This window comes from Manis pentadactyla, chromosome 4 (assembly GCF_030020395.1).
Source record: "Manis pentadactyla isolate mManPen7 chromosome 4, mManPen7.hap1, whole genome shotgun sequence".
NCBI classification, from domain to species: Eukaryota; Metazoa; Chordata; class Mammalia; order Pholidota; family Manidae; genus Manis; species Manis pentadactyla.
The window spans coordinates 177,934,010-177,955,601 of NC_080022.1; the positions used below are offsets into that span (position 1 = coordinate 177,934,010).

The window sequence follows — 21,592 nt, forward strand, 5'->3', positions numbered from 1 at the left end:
GAGCTGAAGTCAATGTGATTTCTCCTGAAACATCCCGGTCATTACGGCCACAAATGTTTTCCCTCGGATTTTTCAGGCACAATCCTGCATTTTCCCTCTGCCTTCACCCTTAATTGGGAGCATGTGACATCGTGACCCAGCCAGAGTAACTCAAAAGTTAGGATCAAAGCCTGCAAGCCGTTCCACCCACTTTCCTCCTTTAGTGAGCTGAGCACTGAGATGCTCTGTGAATTTACAACAGGCATGTCAGCTTGAAAGAAAAGGCAATGACATGTTTCTAGGGAATCTGCACAGAGGGTGTGAGTTTCTCAAAAACATCCTCCACTTGTGCCCTTTCTTTTGTGGGGGTGTTCTTTTCCCATATGAACTAGTTTTTGTTTTTTAAAAGAAGGCTCAGAAAGGCACATGGTAAAATACAAATATTAGAGAAATGTTTTTCTCCCCACTGCCTCCTCCCCTCCATCCCCCAGAGGTAGCCTCTGTATATACTTGCCTTTTAAAGAAAAATATTCATGTTGCACAACACAGTGTCTTGGTCCAAGTTTTTAAAAAAATGAAAGAATGCTTCAGATAGCCTCCATGGCTATTGTGCCTCACGCTCCTCCCTCTTTAAAAGTAATTGGTGATTGGATCTATCAGACATCTGGAATTCAAAGATGAACCAGCACCATAGCTTAGATATTTTTTCCTAAATACATCAAATAATTTCTTTTCATGTTTGCTCAGCCTTAGAAAAGATCAATAAATGTGTATGGATCAAACAGGTTGTATAGGTTCACTAAAAGGCCATCTAATGAGAAAATAATAAATAAGCCTAGAGCCATTACTTTTCCCCTCTTTGACCACATAAAATATGTTCTAAGGGAGGTTTCCACAAATAAAAGAGCCTCAGTGAGTGGTCAGAAATGTAATCAGAGGGGAGAAGCGAGAGAAAGAGAAGGCTAGGGAGGGGCAGAGAAGGCGGGGAGAGAGACTAATTCTTGGAAAGGGCCCAAGTGGATTCTTTCCAGATGTTTCATTACTGCTGGTAATCTAAGGACCAAAAGCCTCTTTTACTCTTTATGAAAAAGATTGGAGTGATAACAGCAGGACATATCTATGTTTATTAAAAACTCTTGTCAATGTCAAGTTGTTATGAAAGTTGCTACTCTTTTGTCCATTGTCTGAGAGGTTCTGTAAACGGAGGCCTGTGGCCGCTGGTTCCTGCTCACCACCTCTGCTAACAGGTCAAGTGCCTTGGAAGGGGGCTGGCTGTGTGGCTAGGGTCTTGCTGCCTGCTGAGGCCAGAGCAGAACAGCCGGATCCCTCGAGCTCAGTCTCCTGAGGATTTCTATCAGCAGGTCAGTGTCACTGGATAAAGAGATCTGGACTTTATAAAAAACAAACAAATGGTAATTCTGTGTCCATCTTGTGCATTTGTACTCAAGTAAGTGATTGGCATTGTGACTCCCTGATAGCACTCTGTGGATCCTCCAGAAAATAATGGAGAGAATAAGGAGTTTGGAGTCAAACAGATCTACATGTAATTCCCAAGGGCAATCTACTTAGCTGTTTGAGCTCAACAGGTTATTTAACTTCTGTGAGCCTCAATTTCCTCTTCTGTAGAATGGGGATCATAATGTACATCCTCACAGAGGCTGCTGGGAGAACTGAGACAGTGTACATGAGGCCCCGAGGCCAGCACCTGGCACATGGCAGGCACTCAAATACTGTAAGTTCTCTACTTAAGACGCGTATGTTAGGGATGGAAGAGAGAAAGGAGCATGGAGGAAGAACAAAAAGAAGACAAGGAAGGAGGAAGCCAGGACCAGCAGAAATAAGAGTAAGAAATTAACAAGAAGCTTTTTGTCATGGAGAAAATCCTCTTGGCTCAAGGCTCAGCTGGTACACATTCCAGATCCTCGCATCTCCCTCCTGCGGTTCAGCCTTTGGCCATTTTATTCCTCATTAACACCTTCCCCAGAAGAAGAAGAGAGAGAAGCTGAAACTCAGATCAGCCAACTTTGCTGTTAGCAAGTCTTGTCAAGATTGAGTTGCGAGAAAAGATGCAGTCAAAATAAAGGCTAGGAATGGTGTGTACATTTCCATTATCTTTCTTTCACCCTTTTTTTTTCTTTACTTAAATATCTCTATTTATAGGAGAAGTCAAGGTCCTACATCTCTGCTTCCTCACCTGTCACTCATTGTTTAACCCTTGTCAATTGTCTTCTATCACACTCTGCTCCTAACCCGGCACTCTACTGAACTTGTCCTTTCCAAGGTCATTAGTGACCTCTTGGTTGCCAAATTGCATGGCCTTTTCTCTATAATGCCATGGCTGTTCCTGTAGCTAACTATGCCTCTAGTTTCTGAGAATACTAGTTGTTTACGCATCTCCATTTCCCCCTTCTTCCTTGCTATCTTCTTTTGGAGTTAATGTGCCCAGCTAAAATACCACATTCTCAGCCTCCCTTGCAGCTGGCAGTGTCCAGTGAGATGTAAACAGGACTGGGCAAGCAAAGGGCACCCTGGAATGCCATCAGCCAGGTCTTACAGTGGCTTGAACAGAACACCGATCAGTCTCCTTTTCCACCCAGCTTTGGGAGACCTGGCATTTCATGAAGGAAACATTTCCCTTGGGACTCACCAAGAACGCAGTCCCGATGAAATGCTCCCTCTTCTCCAATACGGGTGCGGAGTGAGGATTTCCCGGGCGAAGAGCAGGAACACCTTTGAGGGTTCCTGAGGAGGCAAATGGGAAATCCATTGGGGAGAAGAGGATTTCTGTGTAAAGCACTGGGAATGCCTTCCTGCTGTCCTTACTAGTGGTGGGGTGACACATCAGAGGCTGTTGAGCTGCAGTGGGTGGGGGAGGGAGGGCCTGGGGTGGAGGAGTCCCTCCCTCAGTGCTAGTGAAGGTGAGGCTGCGGGGGTGGGGGGAATGGGGGGACTCTTAGCCAAAGCAGGATGGAAATGCCCAGGTTCCTGCTTATGCCCGGAGAGTCTGAGGAGGGCATGGAGGGCAGGGTGCTCAGGAGAGACTCCTGGACAGCGGGTCAACCTGAAACCTTGGCCAGGGATGAAGGGGTGGGAAGCTGGAGTGGGGTGGGGGCAGCACAGGAATGAGGGTGCAGTGTATAGATGAGCCAAGTAGGAAAGGATCAGTAAGGTGTGTAAAGGTCACTGGGGAATGCTCATAATCAGAGTGAGTCACTGTGGCATAAAACACAACCCTTGCTGGTTTTGTTTTCTCAGTGACACAGCTTCCTGATCTGCTGTGGTCACCATACTGGCTCGTCTGGGATTTTGTGCCAGCTTACTTAGTCATCTACTGGAAGCAACGTCTTAGACGTGTAAGACCTCTAAGAGATAATCCACAGTGTAGCATGGAAGCATGTCGGAGTAGGTAAACCCCCGTGACTTTGGGCAAATTCTATTTCTCTTTTGAACCCCAGTTCTCTCGACTGTGAAATGGTAATAATAAAGACTACCTACCATCTCTGTTGTAGGACTAATTGAGATCATGCATTTGAAGCATTGGGTCTCAAAGCTCAGTCACCTGAAGAGCGCTAATCTTGTTAAATTTGTATTACATTAAAGCATTTTAATTAAAAAAAATCTTTTAAAATACAGATTACACGGCCCTACCTTCAGAGTTTCTGATTTAATAGGTCCAGATGGGGCCTAAAGATTTGTGTTTTGAACAGATTCCTGGGTGGTGCTTTGACTGCTGGTCCTGGAACCACTTTGAGAGCCACTGCTTTAAAATATTTGAGCTTCTTCAGAAGATTGGAGACTGACGAGAATTAGGCTGGGGGTGGATTAATGATTGTGCATTGAGCATTGACTCCCCTATACAGAATTTTATTGTTGTTAACAACCATTTGATCAATAAATATGAGAGATGCCCTCTCAAAAAAAAAAAAGTGCTAGGGCACAACTTCACTGAAAATATATATATATATTTGAGCTCCTTCTAAGACTCATACATGGATTTCATGAGTTCTCATTCTTCCTCCTGTTCATACAGTGGGTATATCTAAACAAGGCTTAGACTTTGGAATAGTTTCTTTGCACAGACACTGTTAATGATTACTCCATACTTTGGATATCAGCCTGATTTGCAAGGAAATAGCTCTATGTAGTATGGTCTTTGTAGGGGGGACAGTAACAAAGCTAACAGTTGTGTAAAACTTCCTCAAGCATAATTGTATCTGACCTTCACTAAACCTTTTGTAGATGAGGACACTGGGGTTGAGAGAGATTAAGTGTCTTGGTTAAATTCACACAGCTGGGAAGTGACAGAGCCTGGACACCAACTCTGGTCTTCTGCCCCCTGAGCTGATGTGTTTTTCACCAAATACTGCTGATCTCATTGTTTTCCATCATTATTATAATATCATAGGAAGGGGAGTTTTTTTCCCTGTTATCATACATCTTTAAGGAGGTGCCTGATTCACTGCAAAGTCCATAAGTTGAGTGACTTTATCACCTACAGCCCCCAGGGGCAGCCATAAATCACAGGGGTGGATAGGTTTTTAGTCTGTGACCCTGAGCCATGTTCAGTTTTAATTCAGGAATAAGCTAAGCAGCTCATTACATGAGAAATGCTGCCCTTTCTTGGTCTTTCCTCTTCAATGGGGATGCTCCCTGCCCTGAAGGACTGTCTTGAAGGTGATGTGTCAAGGAGGAGAAAGTTTAGAACCATGTTCAGTCAATAAGATTGCTGAAAAGCAAATGGAAATTATATTCTATCCAGGGAAAAGGAAAACCAACCATCTCTTAGGAATGGGAAGTTCATAAGGCTGAAAAGAAGCATCTGGCTCCATTTACAGTGGTGTGTCGAGCCAGAAAGACACTCTTGCTTCAATGCAATTAGGGAATTGCAGCTTTGCTGTGCAGAGCACTGCAGGAATGGCTGCAGGAAATGAAAGGGGACAGCCACTGAAGCCGGACAAACCTGGCTCCCAGTCTGTGCTCCTCCACTTCCTGGACAGCCCTGGGCAAATTCCCAGCCTCTCTGACAACACCTACCTCTCGGAGCTGTTATAGGAATTAAATAGGATAATACATAGAGTCCCGGCTCTCATAATATGCATAGAACATGCTAGTTCTCTTCCTCAACATGCTCACTCACAGTTGCCAAAGTCACTTGCTGTGACTTGCAGCACAGAACCCGGACTCATACATACCTAAAGTAGGCTCAGCAAAGTGGAAGTTTCAGGGCAAATCCTAGGACCAGACTTAATATAATGGACAAGGCTGTGTTTAGGCAAGATTTGGCCTTTCTTAACAGCAAAATTAAAGAGGAAAAGTGCGCTTGGGGAAATGCCCATTTTTGGTGGGGGTGGGGGCAGAGTGGGGGACACTTTCTCTTGATTTGCCATCTAGATGACCCAGTTACTATGACTGTAGGGCTGCCTTGACCATCACTGGTTGGCAAATATGTCTGTTTTGTAGATAGGCGGAGGGCAATGGAAAGAGAAGGGGACCATCCTGGTTCTGTAAAACCAACCCTGGGCTCCGGAGCAGGACCAGGGGGAATTCCTAAGGAAAGAAATCGTCTTTAACTAGGGTTATTCACTTCATTTCTCTCTAGCTCCCATTCCTGACTAGAAAAGGCCAGCATGGCATGGCCAGAGGCTCACTGTAGGGGGACGTGTGGAAATAACCAAACGGGAGTATCTGGGAGGGAGTGCGGGAGGCAGAAATGACCACGGAAAGTGGTTGCTCCTCTGAGCATGCGTGAGCATCCCTCTTGCACGGAGTACCTCCAGGCCAGTGAAGAGGACCTCTGTGGGGGATACTGCTGAGACACCCCCCCACCCCACCCCAGCAGCAGTGCCTGAGAATTAGGCACCACATCTTGCAGGGACCTGGGCCTTTCTGCAGTATCTTGGAGCCCAAAGAACAACTAGAAAGATGGTGGTGATCAGGACCAAGGCCTCAGCCCCAGCCCCTGCCCCACTTCCCTAATGCCACCGAAGCCTGAGGATTTTATGACCAAGACAAAAAGGGTGGGACCCTCCAGAATCTCTTGGAATTGAACTTTCTGGCAGTCCTTGGTAGGAGCCCAAAGCACCTGAAATTTGATTTTGAGATATAAAGTAATGGGATTTTTTGGGCATCAGGATTCATACTCGGCAAATAACTTTTTCACTTTTTCAATTTCCAGCTGGTAATTGTCGAGTCAAGTCAGGTGCATAATTATTTTCATTGCAGAAACAATCTCTGGAAGCAAACTGTACAGCAGAGCCATGTCACATGTTTTCGATCAAATGGAGGTCAGTCTAAACTTGACGCCGGCCTGAAGCTCTGGACTCTCTTCTTCCCTCTCTCTCTCTGACTCCTTGGGGCCACTTCCTGGATTCTTTGACTGACTCATCGCATGTCAGGGCTACCCTCTCTTTTTCTGGCTCCTTGGCCTTCTGGGATGGCGTCCCAACCCTTATTTCAAAATCCATCCTCACACAGCCACTTGAATGACTTGGGCATCAGAGGCAGCCAGTAGTCCCCAGCCCAGAGGTCCTCGCATCTGGAAGCACATCAGAATCACTTGGGGGAACATAAAAAAATCCATTGAAATCCTGAACTAGTGCCCTACTGAATCAGAGGCTCTAGGAATGGGGCCAGGAGCCATATATTTAATACTTTTTCCAGGCAGTTCTGAAGTACAGCCAGGTTTGGGAACCCTTGTCTTGGCCAGAGCTTCTCAGACTGTCCACTTCCTAACCACAGAACAGAACCAGCCAGGAGCCCTGACAGGAGTCTGAGTCCATCGATCAACTGACCACTAAAAGCTGAAATGTCCCTGAAGTGTTTTGTCTTAAAACTCATTTGCATTCTGACTTCTTAAAGTGTCAATTCTGCCCTCCCTAACTGCTCATTTTGATTTGATCTCAGTGTTAATATCACCAGCTATTACAAACCCAATTCCCCATCACTGATTACATTACCTATAAACATTTCCGCTCTAAAGTTTCCATGAAAAGACAAATAGGGTGCTAGGTACTTTAAGTAAAGCTATCAGACACCATGCATGGTAGATATTATTATAACCATTTCACATATGAGGAACCCTCAGCTCAGAGGAGCAGCTAGTAAATGATAGAGCTGCAATTTAAAATAAAATTATATTGTACAAAATACACATAATATAAAAATTACCATTTTTCTCCATTTTAAAATATAAAACTCAGTACCATTAAGTACATTCACAAGGACATGCAGCCATTCCAAAAAGTTCTTTTTTCGTCATCCCAAATAGAAACACTGTAGCCCGTGAACAATAACTGCCCATTTCCCCCTCCTCCAGCCCCTAGCAACCACTATTCTGCTGTTCCAATCACTTGGCATATTCCAGGTACCTCATGTGAGGGGGATCATATAATATTTGTCCTTTTGTGTCTTTTTTCTTTTTCATTTAGCATAATGCCATCAAGGTTCATCCATGCTGTAGCATGTGTTACACAGAGGTGCAATTTGAACCCAGTTCTAAAAGATTCCTAAATCCATACTTCTTCCATTTCTCATTTTGCCTCTAAGTACTAGAAGGGTTGGGAGGTGGAAGAGGAATCAATCATATTTTCTTTGGTCTCAGAGCACAGAAATGAGACCATCAGTAGACATTTCAGAGAGGCAAATTCCAACGTTACTGAAAGGCTGAAAAAAACAACAACCTTGAACTCAACATAAAATGGGACCATCTCACTAGGGAGGGTAACCAAGTACCAAAATTCCTCCTTGTCCCCAGGATTTTGGCTGCAAAAGGGGAGGGGCTGGGAACAGAAATAACTGTTTTCAGTTGCTACTCCTAAGATTATGCCAGAACTACCTGGAGAGATTTTGGAAACAAGGACTCCTGGGTCTCCTTGTAGAGATTCTGATTCATTGAGTCTGGAGAGGACTTGGGGTTATGTTTTAGAAGAGCCTCTAGACCTGGGCTGACACAGGGTGAAGGCCTTAGGACTGGACCATGGCTAACCCCTGCCCCAACAGTAGAGCTCGGATTCCAGGGCTGGATAGTCGTCCTCAGTCAGAGCTTAAGTCCCAACTCGCTTATTAAAGGGACCAGGTCTGCATTGAAATGGGCTCTACAGCTGTTAAAAGTCTCTGAGAAACAGAGGCCAGTAGTAGGTGGCTTTGCCCTGGTGGCGATTCAAGCACTGAAGAGAAACATTAGAAGGAGGAGTGCGGAAGCCCATTAGCATCATGAAACATTGCCAGGCTTGGGAAATAGTAACAGAAGTCGTTACATCTCTGGAAGTAATGAGACTCAGCTGGGCACCCGATTCGGACCCTGCTACTCATAGTATACGATCTCATCCTCTAGTTGCACGTCTGTCCCATCCCGTTCCCTCCCTCCAGCACTCCCTGGTCCCCAGGGATGGACGTGGACTGGGAGTGGAAGTGGGGGAGAGGCACAGTATTGGGGAGCAAGCCTGGAGCTAGCTGGTTCCTCCCTAGATTAATAAGTACATGAATCTCCCAGGGATCTTGTTAAAATGCAGATTCTCTTTCCATGTGGAGCGTGGCAGAGGGATTGGAGATTGCATTTTTAACAACTCCAGGTGATTACTGATACCTCCTGCTGCTGCCAATATCCCTGCTCTGGGGCCTCCACTTTGAAGAGCAAGGGTGAGGGGTTCAGAGGGCAGGTCTGGAGTCAGAAAGCCTGAGTCTGAATCCCAGCTCTATGTCATAACCTTGGGCAAGATACTTAACCATACTGAGAGCCTCAGTTTCTGCATCCGAGAAAGGGGGATACTAATATTTATGTCACAGAATTGTGAGGATTATATAAGATAAAGTATGGAAAGCACTCAGCCTCATGCCTGGCACATAGTGGGACCTGTGCACCAATAAGCAGATTGAAGAATGGGAGTGGCTTGTGAAGCCAGAGCTGGGAGGAGAAGCAGGTGATTTCTGGGCCAGGAGCTGAGTGTGGCTATTTCTTCTGCTGTTTTTCCACCCCAGCCCCCGTGTTAGCCCAATCCCTCAGATACTGCATCACCTGTGAGAGCTCATGGAAACTGCTATTGCGTTATCATCTGCACTTTTTAGGAAGCTTGTTGGGATGGTCTGGTTGAAACCCACATTGCTAGTAGGAGGCACTTAAGGGGTTCCCTTGAACTTGGTGCCACTGCATCTGCTCTGCAAATGTGCCCTGATGTGCTTAGAGCAGCCATCCCTAAATTGCTATCCTGTTGCTTTAGTCCAACTATAGAGAAGCCAGTAATGAGTCCAGGCCAATGAGGAGTTCAGGTAAGAACATTCTTTTCTTTCCCCTGGAGACTTCATTGACTACCCAGGCCAGACCTAGTGGAGCTCTGAATTGTCATGATCTTGTTAGCAGCTACGGGGACCACTGGCTGGGCACAGCAGCAGGTGGCAAAGAATGCTCACGGGCAGAACACTCATGCACCTGCTGACCTGTCCTTTTGTTTTGCCAGTTCCTGGAGTCCCTGTACACCTCTTTGTCCTGGATAGTCAAGACTCCAATATGTGGTCTGCTAGCTTATCTTCTGCTTGTAACGATCAAAGCCTGGTAAACTCAGTGAACAAAAAAATCCCTGGTTAGGAATGTTGAAAAATAAAATATATCTTTGACAAGCAACCAATCCCACAATAGCAACAATGGCATGGAAAGTGTTTGAAGTCTCTTCTCAAGCAGTTATATGAAGCCTCTTTTATTGTAGTAGAAGGATGAAGGGATGGGTGAGCTTCTCCAGGATTCTTATCTGTTACTTCAGGATCCTTAATAACTTAAAAAAGAATACTCATAAGTTTCAACACATGTACAATTCTAATTGGATTTATTCTGTTCACATGGCACACTCTCTAGGAAAAAAAAAAAAGTTTTCCTGGTGTGAAATTAGTTGCTGGTGTTCCGCCAAATGGAAGCCTTATCATAGTAAATACATCAACTTCAATTATTCATTTCTATTTGCTTGAAGAAATATTCTTATGTGATGTACATATGTTCATACATTTTTCTTGTTGCAGCAACATGAACTAAATAAGTCACTTTCACACATAAATGCAACTCCAAGAGTTATTATCGCTAACTTGTGTTCTCTATACCATTCACACATCTTTCCGTTTAGCTGGAGAAAAGGCAGTCTTTGGGTAATGGAGAAGAATTATGGAGCAAAAGATGAGGGTCATTTTAGGTTTTTTTCAAGTAAAGGAAAAAAAATCACAGACTACCATCTGCTATTACTGATGAAATGAAACATCTCTATCTATAGAGATTCATTAATGTACAACTGGTCTGCCAAATGCATCTACTAAATCTACGTAAGTAAAATGAGGCTTGTCTTTTTCAGCTCATCTTTAAGTCATGCTTGGCATACATGTTAGGGTCTGTTCCGCCATCTGGTGTTCACTGAAGGAAATATCCACGGAGACATGAGTTAAACAGCCAGTGTTTCTATAAATCATTGGTGGGTGTGAAATTGTTAACTTCTCAGTGAAAGGCAATTCCAGAATCTCTGCCAAATTCCAATAGAAAGCAACTTGAGAATAGCTCAAATTTAAAATGCATACACTGTTGTGATTCCATTTTATGAATTCATCTTATGGATATATTTATACACATGCACAAGGAAATGTGTATTAAGATATTCCTAGCAGCACCACTGTTTGTAATAGCAGAGAATGGAAACAAGTTAAATGTCAACACTAGGATACTAGTTTAGTTAAATGATGATAAATCAGTACAATGGGCATACCATGCAGCTCTTTGAAAAATAAGGCAAATCCATATGTACAGATATGGATGATCACCAAAACATGTTGTTAAGTGAAATAAATATGATTAAAGTATGTATAATATGCTGACATTGCTGTAAAAAGAACAGCATAGAAAATATAATGAGCATAGAATATGTCTAGAAGGACACCCAAGAAGGTGGTAATAACGATTGACTTTGAGGAGGAGAATCAGGGTGATCAGAGATGAGATAGTAGCTTACCTCTCACCAATTACATTTTGCACCACAGAAATAATTTTCATCCTGTGAATGTAGATTCTAATAACTGTACAACAGTCCTTCAACATTCACAGGGAAAGGATGAATGAATACCTGAACTTCTTATATTTGGGAATTCCACAAAGAGAGCTTCCCACCAAGTGAAAATTCTCTCGTGTACAATGGTGAGGAGAGATTATGCATATACAAATCCCTTTTCCTTCTTTTTCACCTCTTTTTCCTTCCTCGGTCCATCTCCACCTAAAAGAGCAAATGAGATAGTTGGGAATGATCTAGGTCTGAACCCAAAAGGCCAGATAGAACCAGCAGCCAATTGTGCTCATCTGAATAAAAATTCGGGACAAACTAGAGGTCCTTCCAGAACAGCGTTCTCAAAGATGGTTGACCAGGCTGGGGGAACCTGACTTCCAGCAGCATCTGTATGACCAGAAACTAGCACAGAATGTCTCCTTTGAAAAAAGAGCAGCCCTCGATGGTTTCAGATGGAGGTAACTACTCTTCTCTGTCCCTGGTTTTCACACTGGTGGAAAAGTAAAGCACTATAATGAAGAGGTTCAGGACACTACCCCAAAATATGGCACTCCAACATATTGAATATTTTAAGCTGAAGGTATCTGACAAACAGCTTGTGCAGGAAAGACTTTCTGAACTTCCCATGCAGCCAGTCATGAGACTCTCCTGGGAGCAGTGCCCTCCAAGTACCCTACAGCTAGGACCATCCCTATCTCTAGGACCACGTGGCTGCAAGAGGAATCTGAAGGAACAGGTGTTATCTCCTGTTTTCTTTTTGGTCTATCATGTTTTCCCATCACCCTTTCCACTCTTCCTCAAACCTAGCATAAAAACAATCAGGCCTAACCACTTTTTTGGGTCTCCATGCCACCTAAAATTCAAATCCATGTGTATGCTTTTCTCTTGTTGACCTGTCTTCTGTTACTGGAGCCCCGGCTAAGAGGACCAGAAGGAAAATATCATTTCCCCCCTACAGTAGCAAGCTGGCCAGGGCACAGCTCACGCTGACATCTTGGGACTAAAATGTATGTATATTTCAAGATACAATATATTTTCTGTTATTACTGTTACTCTAATCTAGTTTTAGGGTGTTTTTTTTCAAACAACATTAAATGAGGGCATGAGACTTTTATGCTTGTCAAAAAGTAATGAGCTTGATAAATATATCTCAAGGACCAACAACTATATGTGGAAGAAAACAGATTAAGAGGTGTAGTAAATTCTCCTCCATTTATAGCCACGTGAAGCCCCATCACAATACTGGCTGAAGACATGCATTAAGTAATAAACTGCATTGGCTTGTTAAAAAGAAATGAATTTGAAAGAAGTTCAGACACAATACGATGGCCCTCTTGACCTTCTAACTCAGGCTCAGCACACAACTTCAAGAGACATGCCCTGGTCACTTTCTTTTCTGCCTCTTTCCCTCCATCCTTTCTCTGCATGGGCCAGTCACACACTGAGTCACGTTCTAGCTCCCACCCAGGCCTAGGTACTCCCCTTCCAGATTCTCTTCCCATTTCAACCAAATGTTTATTTCTTGAATGCTACTCTATCTGATATATGTGTGTGTGTACTAATACAATATTTTGATTAAATTAATTTTTGTTAGAATATTGGTGAGGCTTAACTTTTCCAGGAAGCATATGCACTTCCAAAGAGATTTACCAACAGAAGCGAACCTCCAGTTGGTGAGTGTTGCCAGGGAAATGGCTTTGAATGGCCATGTTCCTTTACTCTTTTTTACATCTGTCAGTCAGCAGATGGCTCTTTGTGGAGCACTGACTGTGTCAGACACTGTTTTAGGTGCTGTGCATGCTACAGGTGAAGACAGAGTCAGTCCTCCAGGCGCCTGCACTCCAGGTGGGTTGGTGGACAATAAATATATAAAGAAATTAATAAAGGTAATTTCACATGCTGGTAAGTGTGAGGAGGAGGTAAAGCAGGGCAGTGTGGTACCTCGTTAATGGGGTCAGGGTGGCATTTTAGTCAGGTTTGTAGAAGGCAGAAGTACCAAGAGGGAAGGCAACACAAACATCTGAGAGAAGAGTTTTCTAAGCAGAGACATGGGCAAAGACTCTGGCATGCCTCAGAAAAGAAACAAGACTGGGCTTAAAAACCATCTATATGCTCCCAGATTCATCTCACCAGCTCATATTTATCTCTTCAACTCCACATTCTTACATCCAACTTGACACTTGTAGGTTTCCCAAATCTGTTAGGTAAAAAACTAAGCTTTTCGTTCTATGAACCAACCTTAAAATCAACCCCTTCTTTGTGTCGCCTTTGCAATAAGTGGCATTTCTGTTTCCCCAGTTGCTGAGGCTTACAATTTGGGTCATTTGTGACTCTGCTCTCTTTCTGGACTCATATCAGATCCATATGCAAAACTGTTTCTTCCAAATGAAATAGAATCTGATCCCTGCTCACCACTTCCATTACTATCATCCTTATGCAAACATGGACTATTACAATTGCCTCAGCAGTAGTTAGGGTCTTAGCTAAGGTGTCGGCACAAAAATATCATCCTAGCAAAAAATACAGTAGTTCAATAAGATAGCTACTTATTCTCCAATAGCCAAAAGGTAGAAGGCTACTACTGTGAGGTCACTCAGGGAACCAGATTCTATCTTGTGTCTCCAGCATTCTTTAAGGCATTTTTCTTTTCTTCATGTTGAAGCAGGCTCATCACTACTCCTTCTGTTCTAGCCTGATAGCAAGGGAGGTAAAGAGTGACTGAGTGTGTGTGTGTGTGTCTGTGTGTATAGTGCAGCTTCCTTTGTCAGGATGCAACCTTGGTGTGAACATTTTACTTCCACTCACATCCCATTGGTCAAGATGTGGTCACATGGCCATACCTAGCTGCAAAGGAGTCTGAGAAATGTAGTATCCAACTGGGAAGCCATTAGCTCTGATTAAACTTGGGGTTATGTTTAGACTGAAATGAATAAGGGAGAAACTCTGGCAGTCTCTGCATCCACCTCCATGATGGTCATAGAGATGCACAAGCAAATTTTCCTTCAGGGAAGCACCTGTGGGGAGTGTGGGCGGTACACAGCCTCCTGCTGTCACCCCCTCTGGGGTCTGCCTTAGCTCTGGAGAGCTGCTTGCCTGAGGTCTTGCCCTTCCTGGGCAACTGTGTCCCAGCCATTTCAGGACACTGACAGACAGTACTTGCATCAGGGCTCCCCACCAAGTAGCCCCAACTTGCTGGGTTTACATTCAGTTCAACTTTTTCTCTGCCAAGCTTGCTTCTTCTTCCTTCACAAGTGTTAGTTCCTGTTCCTCATAAACCTCTTACACCCCACATTGTCTCAGCAACTGCGTCTAGAAAGCCCAAGTTATTGGTCTCCTTGATTGTACCTACAGAATATTCCCCCATATCCCCGAGAAGGGTCCTTTGAAAATATTCAGATTATATCACATCTCTGCTCGGAAACTTCTGGGGCTTCTTTCCACATCACCCAGTGAAATTTGCATCCTGACCATGGCCAACAAGGCCCTACAGATTGCCCCTCACCTCACTGATCCCTCTCTACCTCTCTGACCTCACCCACTCCTTGCTCATTCCCCTCCAGCCTCACCAGCCTGTTCCTTGGACATGGCCATCACCTTCCAGACCTGGTGCTTTGTCCCTGATGCTTCCTCTGAGGTCCTCACCCCTGCTCTTCCTTCAGGTGTCTGGTCTAATGTCACCTCTTCAGAGAGGCCTGCCATGATCGTCCTATTTAAAATAGCACTTCCTACTGGTGGTGACTATGGGGGAGGGGTTGGAGTGGGTGCATGGGGAGAGTGAAGGGGATAAAGGGGCACAAGAATCTCAATCATAATATAAGTTGGTCATGGGGATGGTGGTACAGCCTGGAGAATATAGCCAGTGATTCTGAAACATCTTCCTATGTTGACAGATACTACTTGCACTATGGGATGAGGATTTCATAATGTGTGTAACTGTTGAACTTGGGATGAGGATTTCATAATGTGTTGTATACTTGAAACCAATAAAATATTGTGGATTGAATACACTTCAATTAAAAAAAGAAATAATATCCTTTCAAAACAATAAATAAAATAAAGTAGCACTTCCTTCCATCATCACTATTCCTCTTACCCTATTTATTTTTCTTATAGCACTTCATCTATGTGATTATTATTATTATTTGTCTCTAGGGCAGAGATTTTTGTTGGCTTTGTTCACAGCTATCCTGGCACATAGCCGTCCTTTAAGAATAGTCACAGAATAAGTGAATAAATGGACAAAAACAGGAAAGGGGAGAGAGTTGAGAACACAGGTTGGCAGGGGCCAGATCATGCAGGGCTTTAAAGACTATGGTGAGGAGTTCGTGTTTTATTCTAATTTTAATGGGGAGCCATGGAATATCTAAGCAGAAGAATGTTCTGATATATTCTTTGGGATGATCATCAGTTGAACTCCAAGGACCCAGAAACTCACTGTTACCAATGACAAGACACCATTTTTTGAAGAAACCTGTTCCATTGCTGAAAATATTTAATGATTTAACATTTATTTCATATACTAAATCCTTCCTCCCTATAAATGCTCCTCATTAATCCAAGTTTTGCCCTCAGGAACAACTCAAAACAAGTTTAAAACTTCTTCCATGTAATGGGTCTTGAAATATTTGGAGACAGTTTTCTAAGTCTTCTCTCTAGGGTAAAAACATCCAAGATTCTCTGAATTATTATCCTATTACATGACTTTCAGACTTTTCATTGCCTTTCAGAGGTCTGGCTTTTCAATGGGCTCCTCAACGATGGCCAGACTTTGGTCTGACTAGCACAATATAAAGAAGCAATTGTTTCATGATCAGAGTTGTCTATGTGTTTGAATAATTCAGTTACTTCCCAGTGATGTCACTACTAGATCAGGTTAACCTTGGGGTCAATGGAAACATCTGGAACTTCTTTAAGCTGGAACTGTTCTGTCCTCTACTTAATCAACCTACACACTGAGGTTTACATTGATCTTGTGAAATTTATCCTGAGTTTCTGGCTGATGTGCTGAGCTTTTGTGATCAACTGTGTTCTCTCAGCTGTGCAACATCTGAAAATTTGTAGAAGTTTTTTAGTCTTCAACTTGTTGAAAATATTGACCAGAATAGGACTGGGGATAGAATGTTATGGTTTTCTTCCTGAAAAATTTTCTAAATTATCAGCTTTTCAAATAATGGGCTGAGTGAATAGAGGAATGTATTCTTATCTATTAGTGCAAGGAAACTTAGTTCTAGGACATTAGTAGATAAGTGCAAAGATTTGGGATCAAGGAAAGTATATGAAGGAGGGCATGCTATATTGAAGGAAACTAATAAGAGAATATGTAGAAAAAGGAAGAATACACTTGACAGGTTAAGTAGTCAGTCACATTTATTTTCACCTAGGAGACAAGGGAAGTCATCTGTAAAGGTCCTGGATGTGTTTGTGCATGTTCATATAATGAGATGCTTTAAGATTGCTTCTTAAAATCTGTGATCTTCTTGAGAGGCCCATATAAATCAATGTTGTTGAATGCCCACACTGACTTTAAATTTAAAGATTTAAATTTAAAACAAAAAAAGCAATAGATCATATTCATGGGACAGATTTATGCCTTAGTCTCTTAAAAGCAGTGAATCATTCTCCAAGCCTTCCTTTACTCTCACCTAATCCAAACATATTAGAGCTAATAAAACCACATGGGTTTTGGTTGACTCATATTAGAGTTACTGAGTAGAACTTTTCACGTAGAGTTTGTACAGGCAGCTGCTAAATCAACTAGTAGCGCTGTAGTCAACACACATTTCAGCTTCTCACTCCCCAGGATACCTTCAAAAGATAATGTCATCGAATGTTTTGCTAAAATGGAGGCACACATTATAAGAAAAGCACTTTCCTCTTACCTACTTCCCTGTTCAATTGTCAAAAACATAACTGGGCTTAATTTGTTGTGACCTGTTGGAAGAGGGCCCAAGTCTTTAGTGATAATCTCACATTCATCTAAGTGTACATGAACCACATTGTATCACAATTCATGCCACTGGGATGTGGATTTATGTCAAACTTAGTGATACTTGGTTTTCATAATCTGTTGCTTTTCCTCCAGTGTTTTCATGAATATCTTTTTTTTATCATTAAAAAAAATTCCTTTTTTCTTCTACCATAAACCATAAAGTGATACAAACACATTATATAAAATGGAGAAATAGAGAAAACAAGAAAAAAAATCTCCTAACTAAAATACACTTAATATTTTGGCATATTAGCTTTCAGCAGTTTTCTATATATATTCTTTACAGTATTACAATATTGTACGTATTTTTTGTTATGCTTTGTTTTGGTGCACGGTTCCTGGAGGCACTACAATACCAGGTTGATGCATGAAGTGGACGGAGCAAGCTCCTATTCCATCTCCCTGCTCTAAAAATCCATATAATATATTGCCCTTGGATAGAGAACATATCAGATATTAAACTGGCAAGAACATATACTACACACAATCTTAGCCAAAGGTCAAGAAGTGATGTACATATTTTTGTAAACAAAATAGTCATGTTTTGGATTATATTCCTTTCCATACTATATTGTAAAGATTGATGACATTGATTGGTGGCAGATGTAAATAAAGATTTACAACTCTTGCAACTTGGGATGTATCTTCCTGGATTCAAGCCCTGAAATGCATTTTGGACAGCTAGTTGCTTTTATTATTGTCTAGCTGACCTTCAATTTGATCTTCTTGATGTCTGTTTTACCTTTTTCACTGTGAGTATAATTTTTTTTTCTAAATAAGCCAGAAAGGAACTAAAAATTAAATAATTGAGCTCTCTGTCAATTGTTAACATTATACTATGTTTTAGAATCTTCTGAAACATTGAGGTCAGACAATAAACTGAACTAACCTTTCTGGATGGCAACCAAGCAATATGTATCAAGCTCCTTGTAAGTGTTTGCCTTTGATCCAAGTAATTCCTCACCTAGAACTAAGATCCTAAGGAAATAATTTATTCAAAGATTTTGTAAAAGGATCATAACTATGGCATCATTCACAAGGGTGAAGATACCACCTAAATGTCCAAAAGGTAGGAGATAAAATATAAATGATGGAAGACTATGTAGTCACTCTTTCTCTTGTTCTTTTGTGTTTTCTAGTAATAAGCATCAGTTCACCACATCTAATGGAAATCCTATAAAAGTCTATGGTTTTCTTTAGGAATTCCCTAAAGAATTAGTACTTTGGTATAAGACACCTGAGTTGTTAGTATTAATGAGAAGAAGAATGTTAATGAGAGCTAAATTGCATCAAGCCCTCAGCCAAGTAATGTGCAAGTACTCTGCATGCATTCTAACTTAATCCTTCCAGCTAGCATTTGAAGTAGGTTTTATTTTCACCCCCAAGTTAGAGATGAATATGTGACTGCAGAAGGTTACTTGCCTAAGATATCATGGATAGGAAGAGGCGGAGTCAGGACTCAGACCCAAGTGCTCTGAGTAAGACCTCTGTCCTCAAACAGGACACCACACTCCCTCTACAGCATGGGCTTGTCTTCCTCCCTCATGGAGTCATCCTCCAAAGAACCGCGCTCCCTTCTGAAGGGCCCCCACCCATAAGATGGCAAACCTCCTGCTTCTCTTCCGGGTTCTCGGTTCCCGCCGGCGCCACCTGAAGCCCAATCACCCCTCGCCCCCCTAATCCCAGCACCTAGCCAATAGCCACCAGCCCCGTAGAAGTGACACCACAATCACCCCATGCCCCTTCCTATATAACCCAGCACCTTTCCCCAATAAAGCGGAATTCTCCGGTGAATTGCTGCTGTGTGTCGCTCCTTTCCTTTCATTGGTGTTGAAACCCGGGAGACAGGACACCCCAACTGGGCCCCGTCTTCCCCTGACACCAGCAGCAGCTTGCCCTCGTCCTCTTTTTCCGGCGCTGGCTCCTCACACTCACCACTCCTCTCTGGCCTTTGGGTAAGTTTTCCCCCGGGGCGGGCCGCTCTTCCCCAAGCTATCGCAGCGCCATTGACCGTGATCGTCCGGCAAGGCCCTGACGCTCGGGGACGAGGAGGGAACTCTCCCCGCCTCAGGCCTTCACGGCTGCGGCGGACGCTCAGCCCCTCCTCCAACAGCCATAAACGAGGTGACTCCTTTGCGGATGAGAACGCTCCCTTCCCCCCCCCTTCCATTCCTTCCGCCGAAAACTCCTAGTACTAGGTACCTCGGACTCCAGCACTCTGCCTTCTTAGAGAAGCCCGGGTGACGACCCACACTTCCTAAGAAACCGACTCGTGTACGAGTTTCCGCAGACCCCCAAGGATCACCGGGGACGCCCTTTGTCTCCTTGCCGTCTGCTCCCAGTCCGAGGACCTCCGTTCGTCTTCCCCTGTTTGTCTCCTTCTCTGTCCTTTAGCCATGGGAGCCTCCTCGTCCCTCCCTGGAAGTTCACCTCTTGAATGTCTGCTCAAGCATCTAGCCACCCTCTCCCTGACGCCTGATATAAAACCAAAACTTCTCCGTAAATACTGCTCCCAAGATTGGCCGACATGCCCCCTAGACAGTAACAACCAATGGCCCGCAGGGGGAGCTCTTGATCCTAACATCACTCATGATCCTTTAACTACTGCCAGCGCCTGAAAAACTGGAAGGAGATTCCCTATACCGAAGCTTTCCGCCTCCTCCCCCCGCCTCCCCCCAAGTTTTCCTAGCCTGCAAGCCGTCTCCCCCGCAGAAGCCTCCCGCCCACTCCCTTCCCCCTCCTCCTACAACAGCCCCTCCCCCTTCCTCCACCACCATCTCCTCCCCCACCTCACCCCCCTGCAGATCAAGCCTGAGCCTTTCAGCCCCCCTCTAACTAAGTCCTAGGAGCCTCCTCCATCTTTGCCCCCATCACCTGTTTCTCCCCCACAGACTGAGCCAGAACCCTTCAGTCCCCCACCGCCGTGGGCCTCCGCTCTCGAGATATCTTCACCTGCTGCTTAATAGCAGGTCTGAAAAAGGCAGCTCGTAAAGTAGTCAATTTTCAAAAGCTCCAAGACATAATTCAAAGGAGGGAGGAGACACCCTCTGAGTTCTTAGACAGACTCACTCAAGCCCTATTACAGTTACCAGCCTGGACCCAGAAACGCCTGACGGGAGACATGTCCTTATGACATACTTCCTGGCTCAAAGCTACCCCGACATTAAAGCTAAACTCAAAAAGTTAGAACAGGGCCCCGCTACCCCACAGACTGAGATCCTAACAGTGGCCTTTAAAGTCTTCGATAACCGGGAGGAGGAGGAAGAACGCCGTAAACAAAAGACTGATCAGGCCAATTTCCAAATGTTGGCCCAGCTGATAAAACCACAACCTGGGTGCCCTTTACAAACAAGCCCCCCCCAGGAGCTTGTTTCAAGTGCGGAAAAGAGGGACATTGGTCAAGGGCATGCCCCTCCCCCAGATCTCCTACCACCCCATGCCCCATATGCCACAAAAAGGGCCACTGGGGGTCTGATTGCCCAACCACCCAAAGGGGAGGCTGGACGAACAACCCCCATCCTAAGCCCGCCGTAGTGGGGCTGGAAGAAGAAGACTGACGGGGCCCGGGGGCTTCTCGCCTGACCATTTCCATCACCAAACAGGAGCCCAGGGTTACTCTAATAGTAGACGGTCGCCCCATCTCCTTCCTCCTAGACACAGGAGCCACCTTCTCAGTCTTGCGGGAATACCGGGGCCCTACCACGCCTGCCATTACTCCTATAGTCGGGGTAGGAGGTAAACAGATTTTCCCATTAACCCCCCCCCTTTTATGCACAATCCAAGACAATCCCATACCTTTCTCCCACTCCTTCCTGGTTATGCCCCAGTGTCCCATCCCCTTACTAGGATGGGACATCCTTTCTCTCCTCCATGTTTCCATAACTATATCCACTCCCACAGCCCCCAGTACTCCCTTTCTGGTGGCCCTCATAGCCGACGACCCCCCTCTACCCAATGAAAGTTCCAGTTCCGCCCTCATACACCCTGTAAATCCCAGAGTTTGGGACATTACAAGCCCCTCCGTGGCTCTATGTCCTCCTGCCTTTATCAAATTACGTGACCCCTCTCAGTATATCTGTCAGGCCCAATACCCCCTAACCACTTCAGCCCTCATAGGCCTCCAACCCATCATTCAAGATCTTTTAAACAGAAATTACCTCAGAACCACTCACTCCCCGTTTAATACCCCCATATTAGCTGTTAAAAAACCAACGGATCTTTCCGCCTTGTCCAAGACCTTCACCTTGTCAACATGGCCGTCGTCCCTATCCATCCCTTAGTTCCAAATCCATACACCCTTTTATCACGGATCCCTGCCTCGGCCTCCCACTTCTCAGTCCTAGATCTCAAGGACGCATTTTTTTTCTTTTCTATCCCTCTGGACCCCTCCTCCCAAGATTTTTTACAGAAAACGGCTTCTCTCTGACCTGCCCGTTCCCAAAACCAAGACAGAAATCCTTTCCTTTCTAGGCCTGGCTGGGTATTTTAGAGTGTGGATCCCTAACTTCTCCCTGTTGGCAAGTCCCCTATACGACCTCAGCAAGGGCCCCCCTGAAGAACCATTATCCTCCTCACCCCGACACTCCTTCATTAAGCTCTG

General features: G+C 44.2%; 1 long non-coding RNA gene and 1 other non-coding gene across 4 annotated transcripts in view; both read right to left on the minus strand.

Moving 5' to 3' along the window:
• Window positions 1–6,320: 6,320 nt before the first annotated feature.
• Window positions 6,321–21,592, minus strand: part of LOC130683597 (uncharacterized) — a 45,309-nt gene continuing 30,037 nt past the window's right edge. Inside the window, exon 4 of one of the 3 annotated variants that reach the window (XR_008997426.1) lies at window positions 6,321–9,743. This is a non-coding gene — a long non-coding RNA (uncharacterized LOC130683597). Of the gene's footprint in view, window positions 9,744–14,275; window positions 15,656–21,592 lie in introns of those variants that run through there. The other 2 variants (XR_008997425.1, XR_008997424.1) reach the window with 2 other exon arrangements.
• LOC118919746 (U2 spliceosomal RNA) lies at window positions 17,315–17,504 on the minus strand. Its single transcript, XR_005027641.2, has one exon. It is a non-coding gene; the product is annotated as a U2 spliceosomal RNA (small nuclear RNA).